The sequence below is a fragment of the Seriola lalandi genome, unplaced genomic scaffold (genome assembly GCF_002814215.2).
Source record: "Seriola lalandi dorsalis isolate HSWRI2012SDOR001 ecotype SW California unplaced genomic scaffold, Sedor1 jcf7180002054585, whole genome shotgun sequence".
Classification (NCBI taxonomy): Eukaryota; Metazoa; Chordata; class Actinopteri; order Carangiformes; family Carangidae; genus Seriola; species Seriola lalandi.
In genome coordinates this window covers 2020723-2029517 of record NW_019525138.1, presented here as the reverse complement: position 1 = coordinate 2029517, position 8795 = coordinate 2020723, and the positions used below count along the sequence as shown (strand labels likewise).

General features: G+C 41.0%; 1 protein-coding gene across 2 annotated transcripts in view; it reads right to left on the bottom strand.

The window, feature by feature from the left end:
• Nucleotides 1-8795, bottom strand: part of rbfox3a (RNA binding fox-1 homolog 3a) — a 190630-nt gene that overhangs the window by 66156 nt on the left and 115679 nt on the right. The gene's annotated exons all lie outside the window — the stretch shown is intronic.

Sequence of the window (8795 nt, the reverse complement as noted above, 5' to 3'; positions counted from 1 at the left end):
GGGGGCATCAAAGAGAGCTATATCTGCATGCTCCTGTGTGGGTTTAAATTGTCAAATCAGGGTTTATTTTATGACTGATCTCCCCTCTCTCTGCTCCAGAGGCATCAATATGTGACCTGGGAGATTAAGAAAGTTGTCTGAGAGGAATAAAAAAAAAAAAAAAAACATTTAACAACATGAAAAATGTCTACAGCAAAGCCAATATTAGAATGGGCCTTGTAGAGGAGGATAGGAGTGAAGCACAGTGGAGGTAAGTGATGTGTGGCCTGGCTAAGCTCACTCAGGACACATAGACCACCTATTGGTATATAGTACATTCATACTGAAAATGTCAACACCTCATGATTTATGTTCAGTCTCAACATTCAGGGTGTACTGGTGTGGAGGTCAGAGAGGTCCAGTTTAATATAAAACCACACTATTTCCCAAAATTTAATCAAGTATTTCATTTGTCAAACCACAACCATACACGTGAGTCATGTATTAAATGTCCCATATAGTGAAATGGTAGATGCCCATGTGTTGTGTGATTATAAAGCAGGTCTAGGTTCTATATTAATACTCTGAAAGTATCAAAGCCTCAAATGCACACAGAAACTGAGCCTTAAAACCAGCCGTCAGGACTTCTGGAACTTTGTGATGTCACAACAAAGCAGATACCACCCTCAGCCACGCCCACCTGGACCCACCATCCAAACTTGTATGATTTGATTTCTCTGAGTGTTTACCTGTAATCTGCTATATTTTTACTGGATCACTCAGAAAACAGTCAGCCAATCAGAAGAGAATCTCAGAGCCTCCTCTCTTCTGATTGGCTCACCAACCTGTTGTTACTAGAGCTCCATAGAGAAGCCTAAGAGAGGAGATGTGAAACTATATCAAGAAGAAGACGGCTGGTAAAGACAGTATCGCAACGAATGAAGAAATTTCGGAAATATTTTATTTCTCATTATGTTCTGAATTTAAAGATGTAGAATAATAGATCTATATATCCATGGAACCACCTGCCTGTATATAGGAGTATTGTGATTGGGAATTGGGTGAGATGGAAAGTGAAATCAACAGACAGACTGGTGCCATGTCAGCACTAACATAGACGCCTCACTGACTGTCTTTACATTCAACAGTCAATCAACATTTCAAACCTTTCCTAGGGTCGTGCACTTTTGGATATTGACACAAACAACAAGATTGCAGACTCAAGTAGCTAAACAGTGGGGAGCTCAGAGTGGAACTGCTGCTCTAGCAAGGAGCCAGGTGAGGTGGTTTGGACATGTGGTTAGGATGCTTCCCTGTGTTCTGGGCATGTTCGACTGGAAGGAGACTCCAGCCGACCTGAAATGAGTCGCTACTATCAGAATCAGAACCATCAGGGCAAACAGAAGTCAATTAGTTTCGGTTGGTTTCAGCCCAACAATTTATGTTGCACATTAGGAAAACGAAAGGTTCCTGGCTTCACTGCTTACTGGGATGTTCTCTATAAATTCATGTCTGGTAGGTTTATTACAGCTCTTGCCCAACTCTACATTGCAGATACAATAACTTGCTTTTATTCTGTTCTGCTTCCCTCAGGCTGGGGAAGGAAGTGGCATAATTTAGGCTGGCTCTGTATTGACTTGTCCTCTTAACTTGGAGAAGTCAGAGGAGCTGCAGTCAAAACTCCGTTAACTTATGGCATTTACCATCTCAAAACTTTTTCATGGGAAGCTCATGTATAAATGCAGTACATATGGCAGAACACAGCCATGGGTGACGCAGGAACTGAGTGTTGAAACCAGTGGTTTAACTCTATGTGGAGGCTGGCAGGAGAAAAGCTTATTGGATCTGTAAGCAGCAAAACAGCAACCTGGCTGTGATCCGGCAGTTTACTTAGGAACTGTGTTTCGTATTCTGTCACAATGAAGAAAATCAGCTGGTTAAAGAAGCAACTCTGACTGTTGGTAGCAGCCAGGAAACAATGAGTGTCTCTAGACTCAAGTGGAATTTAATGAATCCTTCTCCAGTAAAAATAATCATAGGTTGTTTCAGGCGTCTGAACAAAAGACTAATGCGGCCGTTTTTCTTATGAAGACAGATTCCTCATTTTGTGGTTTTTGATAAAACCAGACAGTATTTGTATTGATGTATGAAATATACTCCTCAATTGGACCAATGGTTAAATTTCTAATGATTCATCTTTGCCACTTAATACCTGAATATTAAACTGTGTGAGCTTCTGTTTGTGTGACTGCAGGAAAAAACCCCAAAAACAAACAACTGAGAAAGACAAAGATATGGATCTTCCCTTAAATGCCTTGGGCTACATCCCAATTCCCTCAATTGCATCCACTTTTCCTTCACGTGCGTCTTTGTCCCTCCCACTGAAGATACGAGGAGAGAGGCGGGAAAAGATGCAAGGAGAGAGAAACTGAGGAAATATATTTTCAGAGGAATGACAGATCCTTTCCATCATCTGAGCTGGATCACAACTGGATCACCTGTCAGTGTGCAGGTGTTAACAGCTCTGTAGCAACCATTGATAATTGCCCATAAATGCACTGTACAAATAATAATAAGGGTAAAAAAGATCATTTCTAACTAGTCACCTTCAACCTTTAGCTTCTGAAAGCCTGGCACCTGATGTAACTCCTCTCCCTTCTAATCTGATGTGGTCAGTGGAATTTTTTCCAGACTGATTTATATTCCCATGCGTATGTTGTGTGGCTTTGTGTGTTTGTGTGTATTTACATCATAAAGCCCTTTGATAACAAATGTTTCATAAATAAAAAATACAGCTATTATTGGCATTACATTGTCATGATTCCATTATAATGTAAAGACTGTGAAATAATCCTGTTCAAAGTAGCCGATGCATCACAAATCCCCACATAGATGAAGTTTCCTCTGTTGATCCCTGTTCCTCAGCCGGTGTGTGTGTGTGTGTGTGTGTGTCTGTGCGTGTGTCTGTGTGTGTGAGTGTGTTAGCACGAGAAGCTGGCTGTAGTCTTTCATTAAGTTTAGCATGGTATCAAATGGAACAGCTTTAATGCTGTAAGCCGTCTACTGCCACAGTCTAACAGTCTGAAGAGCCAACATCAGCCTGTGCTCTTCTCTCTCTCTCTCTTTCTCTCTCTCTTTCTCTCTCTTTCTCTGTGGTTGCCATGCCTCCACCATCCATGGTGTGTGAGCAGCCAGGCAGGAAGAGGAAATAATTACATGAACAATATCATACACAAGCAGGCCGAGCTTCCTCCCTGTCACCAGGAAACCAGTACAAAGCTGTGTAGTCTGCATGTGTGTGTGTGTGTGTGTGTGTGTGTGTGTTTGAGGAGGGAAGCTATACACAACTAATCTATGCAACCAAGCCTCCTTTACACACACACACACACACACACACACACACACAGAAGGACACAAGCAGCCCAAACCGCTCCAAACTGCCCTAAACACCTCCACCTGATTAAATAGCCAGTTAGATCTCCGACATGTTTGAGGGAGTGTGTGTGCGGATGTGTGTGTGTTACTTACTGAGCTCAGCAGTGCGACTGCAGCCCACCTCCTCAGGCTTATAATGGAAGCTATCACATCTAAGCGCTGCCAGATAGGTAGATTAAAACGCAGCTAGACGGCTCCCGAGCCTTCTCTCCTCAGGAATTAGACCAAGACACACACTCACACACGTACACACACACACATGCAGGCACACAAGCATATGCAAGGAAACATAACCACGCTACCCTATTGATTTAGTATGACACATCCATGAAGTTGGGGGACTCACAAGAGAATAAACAATAAGAATGGTGAAAATGGAAGAAGCAGAAGCTGAAATATCCTCACGTAGTGTGGGTCAAGCTGGAGGGCGACCCCAGTGTTCAAACAACATCCACTAGAGAGAGGTCAAAGGTCAACAACCGCAAGCTAAAGAACGATCAAGCAGGGCATTGACTTCTGACAACAGAAAAAAATCCTTATACAAACACAGGGGTGACCGTCTCCTCCCAATATACAACCCCCTGTTGTCACAGAGCCCAACGTCATACATCTGTGACAGCAGCTGAGTTTTCTCAATGTCAAGTGACCAAGTCCATCCATGGAGGAACAACATGGGATGAACTGTCACTTATGTTTGGCCACAAAGACAATTTAACGTGTGGAATTCAAGATTCTCAACACCAAACAATAAAGTGAAATCAAATTAAATCACTTTCATTTTTCATTAAGTTTAACAAAAGCAAACAAAGCAACCAACAAATACATAATAATATAAAAGAATTTTGTTTGAAAAAAATCTAAATAAACAAGTAAGATAGCTGCAAATACCTAACTATAGCAATTGAGTAAATGTACTAAGAAAATAGAACTGAATAAAAGACAACTTGGACAAATTTTTAGGTTTTTTTCCACGCACAGCCAAAATATTATCAAAGCCATTCTACCATATATACAGAATGTAAGAATAAAAATCATTTTTAGAATTTATTCTTTGACCAAATTTCATGGCCTTATTTTTAAAAGTTTTTTTATCCCACTGAAAACCACAACTGCCTCCCCCCTTTTGGATTATGTACTGTGAGCGCACTGGTCCTTTAAGAGTGATTTTGCTTTTCATCTCCACCCATGAATTCCACCCCGTGTTTTTGCCTGACCAGAGAACACACACGTGGGTCATGTTTTGTGCCTCGTGAGTCACGCAGCCTCTACTGAGCCCAGTCAGTGTCCGAGCACCGACCTGCAGCAGGTCAAAAAAATATTCTCTCTGTTCTCTGAGACCCTCTCACTTCTGACTTGATCCACCAAAAGCCATGTGGAGAAAGACCACCACGAACGGCCTGAATCCCAAGAATCATGTAAACAGAAGATGAATTTTGTAACGTCAAAGTCTAATTGTTATTTACACGATTCAATTTCAGATTCTATTGATGATTTTATTCTTGTAGTTTTTTTAAAAACCTGTATCAAAAACACCTTTTCATATAACAGTCCACAACTACACCATCAAAGTAGCTATAGATTAGAATTCAGACTGGACAGTGCAGCAGCAGACATATTAAAATTTTTGTGACTTTTCATCCTTCATTGGATCTTTGTGTAATATAATTCTGTAGATCTGAGAGGATCACACAGACTTTGAGGACTTTAATTACCGTATTAGAATTACTGAAAAAAATCAACCAGAGCAGAAAAAGAAGCTTTACAACATCATCCTGCTAAATCAACTCAAGACTAGCTTCCTGTTGTCTTCTGCCTACTGGTGTTTTTACTGGTCTGACTGGGAGCTGTGGTCCTGAACTCACTCTGTTACTCTGCACTTTAACTTCTGCTATCTGAGCTTTCCAGCCACACCATCCACTGAAACACGAGAGGGCTTTTAATTTGAAACGATTAAAGGAAGCATTTGGGTTTGTAGGAACAGAACACCTAATGCAGTAACTTTAACACGGCAAACGGGAGCAACTGAAAACTACCACTATGACCGACTCTACATATCAAACAGAGGGAGTTAGACATAAAGACCTGCCTCTAATAAAAGTCTGTTACGTTCTGGAGTTGAAGTTGATAAAGACTAAACTATTGTAGATCCAGACGGAGACTGTGCTCTGTGTCAGAGACTCAATAAGAAAGATTGTCTGTCTCTTGTAACTTTCTCTGTGAGTGATCATGTTACAGTAAATAAATCACAGTTCAGTCTTTGTCTTTCATTTATCTGTTTGGTGATTTTGTCAGACGACGTCACAGTTATAAAATCAGGATTTGACCAGAGGCGGTCCAGACATATATTAGGTTTTGACCTTGTCTTGTTTTCAGTCCACTATTAACTACTTCAGCATCATGATGATAAAGACACAAACATGTAGGCAGGTGGGCGGAGCTACCAAACAGTGAGGGAGACAGACATGAGGGAGATGATGGCCAACAGCCTGCTGTACTGGGCTGATCATCATGGCACAGCCACATCTCTCTCTCTGTCTCTCTCTCTCTCTCTCCCTCGCTCCTTTTCTCTGTCACTCTCTGATGTTTTATTTCTTTCACACTGAGCCACCACTACTGGGGAGAAGTCCTGGTTCGCCCGATGGCCACTCCACCTGTGATGCTGGGATGTTAGAGGCAAGACTGATAGACTAATCTTCATTTTTTAGACAAAGAAAAAAAAAAAAAACAACAACACAGCATCAACCTGATGTACTGCTCTGACAGTATATTTTTGGACAATAAATGCAGTAAGTGTCTTTTAGGCCACGGTGACTGTGTGTGTGGTGTCTTACTCCTTTATCCTCCACCAAGTATGTCTCTTGACAGTAACAATTACAGCCTGTGACAAACTCTCCACAGTGACTGTAAAACACTCCCAGTAATGCTGACTGTACCAAGTCTTCTCTCACTGGACTCCCCAACTCTGCCATCACTGTCTATACAGTACAGTCCCATGCCTTCCCAGCATGCTCCAGTCTTATTGGGCCTGACAGTTTGAAGGCTCCTCAACTAGGGGCAAGTGTTGGTGCAGTTAACTGTAGTGTTATAGAGTGTGTGTGTGTGTGTGTGTGTGTGTGTGTGTTTGCGGTTCTATGCTGAAATGCAGCTGAAATACAGCTCATTTGTCAGCCACATGCAGCCATGAGTGTATCCCTGCTAGGTGTGAGTGTGTGTGTGTGTGTGTGTGAATGTATAGTTCATGCATGCATTTGCACACTTGCTTGATCTGATGGCGAATGTCCAAGAGAATACTAAAATCCTTTTAAATGAAATCTAACAGTTTGGTATATATCATCAGGATCTCATTTACTTTCTTGTTTTATGCATCCTCTCAGATTCTGGAGCTTATTGGGAGCACAGGGTGGGGTACTTTTGACTTTTTAAGTTCTAGGTTTCATGTTGTGTGAAGTGCGGTGTCAAAGAAACTTCAGAAAGACAGTCCTAGAGTCGGCAAGAGAGGCTTCGCTCTCAGTTCCCTGCATTCTTCTCAGCGTTACCACCCACCACTACAAAAGCATCTGGGCTGAGCTGAGCGCAGCGAGGAAACTCTCTGCCTCAACTAACTATCTCCAAACCTTAAAACCTTCAAAGCAGAATGGCACTCCAGGGACTGGTCGCTAAAATATACATATGTTAAATTATAAAACGGCGGGTTGAATTTTTGATTTTACTGTCTGCAGCCCGTTGCATTCTGAAGTCAGATTCAGCCCACAGCTTGGCTTTTATCTCACAGCCACTTTAACAATAATCTGTTAAAGATTACTGAGCAAATTAACTAAAGATGTACTCACAGGCAGTTTTTCAGTTATTGATGAAAGATAAACATCATCTGCGTTCTTTAACTGATTATTATTTAAAACACAGCTCTGACATGTAGGCTTGGATCCATATTTAATAAATAATATTTATCAAATATTGCAATTTTTCCCACCATATGTAATATTTTTCACAATATTAAATTTTTATTTTTGCCCTTTTTTTCATAATTGCATGTTTGCACGGTCTGCCCTGCTGCCAACTCCAACCCTCATTTCACTGCTTGCTTACTGTACACATCGCCTATACCATATACATAAAATACTACAATATACATTTTTATTCTTATAAAAAACATAAAATATAACAATATAATTATATATTATTGGTGGGAAGGAAAAAAACCTTCTGCAATGATTTCAAATATGATGAAATTTGTTCTGGAATGCATCAAGACTTAAGATTCAGGATACTGCCTGAACCTACTGACCTGGGCTACAGCTCATTTACAATGAATACCTGCTGCAAGCCAAGAGCCACAGTCAGATTAACTGTGTGCTACATCAGGAGTTTTCAAAGTCTCGGACTGTGGGCCTCCAGTCAGACACACTTCACAAAGAGTCGCCCCCTCACCCAACCTTAACTTACTTTGCTCAGTTCCTGGATGCCTGTGGGATCATGATTATGTTATTTGAGCCCATAACCAAATCACATAGTTAGGATCATTTACATATCTTTTTGATAACTAATATAATAACTTGTAATATTTTTTCTCTTCCATTCACTGAGCCTTCCCTGAAACTGTGTGGAGCCGCCCTGGTGAGGCCTGCCTCCCACTTTGAAACCCTTTGCACTAGGAAGCTGATATTAGTTGTATCACTAAACAGGATTTCATGATCCGGTGACTTCAGGAATTACATTGAATTTAAAACCAATAAAAAAATCTGTCATCAGGCTCTACAATCTACCTCGTAACTATTGAGGAGGACATCCGCTCACAATAGCCTCATCTGACTGACCTTTTTTTTAAAGACAGTTTTAAAAACTGAACCTAAAACCAACCGATTGGTTTATGTTACTTGGTGACAGTGTTACACATATCAAGAAGCTCTAACCCTTCCTCATCGACTCAGCTCAGGACAAAGATCTTTACACAACCTTCCACATCTGTACAGGTTAGACGTTGGCTTCACAGATAGATCAATTCATAAGGTTTAAACAGAATAACGGGTGACAGGATGGACCATACAGAATCAATGTGAACACATACGCAACTGGCATGAGGGTGGGTGGCAGGAAGGAGGAACTAAGTGTAGATATGCCAGAACTGTACTATGAATGATGCCTCATCATAATATTCACTATGTGGGGCGGAGGTCGCGGTGTATTCTGCTTTGGTGCCGCTCCTGTCCCTACGCACACACTGAATGTGTTTGGAGGGGACTGATGAGCACAAATTACTGTGAATGAGACAATTTCATTTAACTTTTTTTTACTTTTTAAATCAGCAGAGTGAAACACTTATGCATTTGCATGTTTGCACTGAAATATTTTTTAGCCTTGTTGTGCAGGAAAAAAAAAAAAAA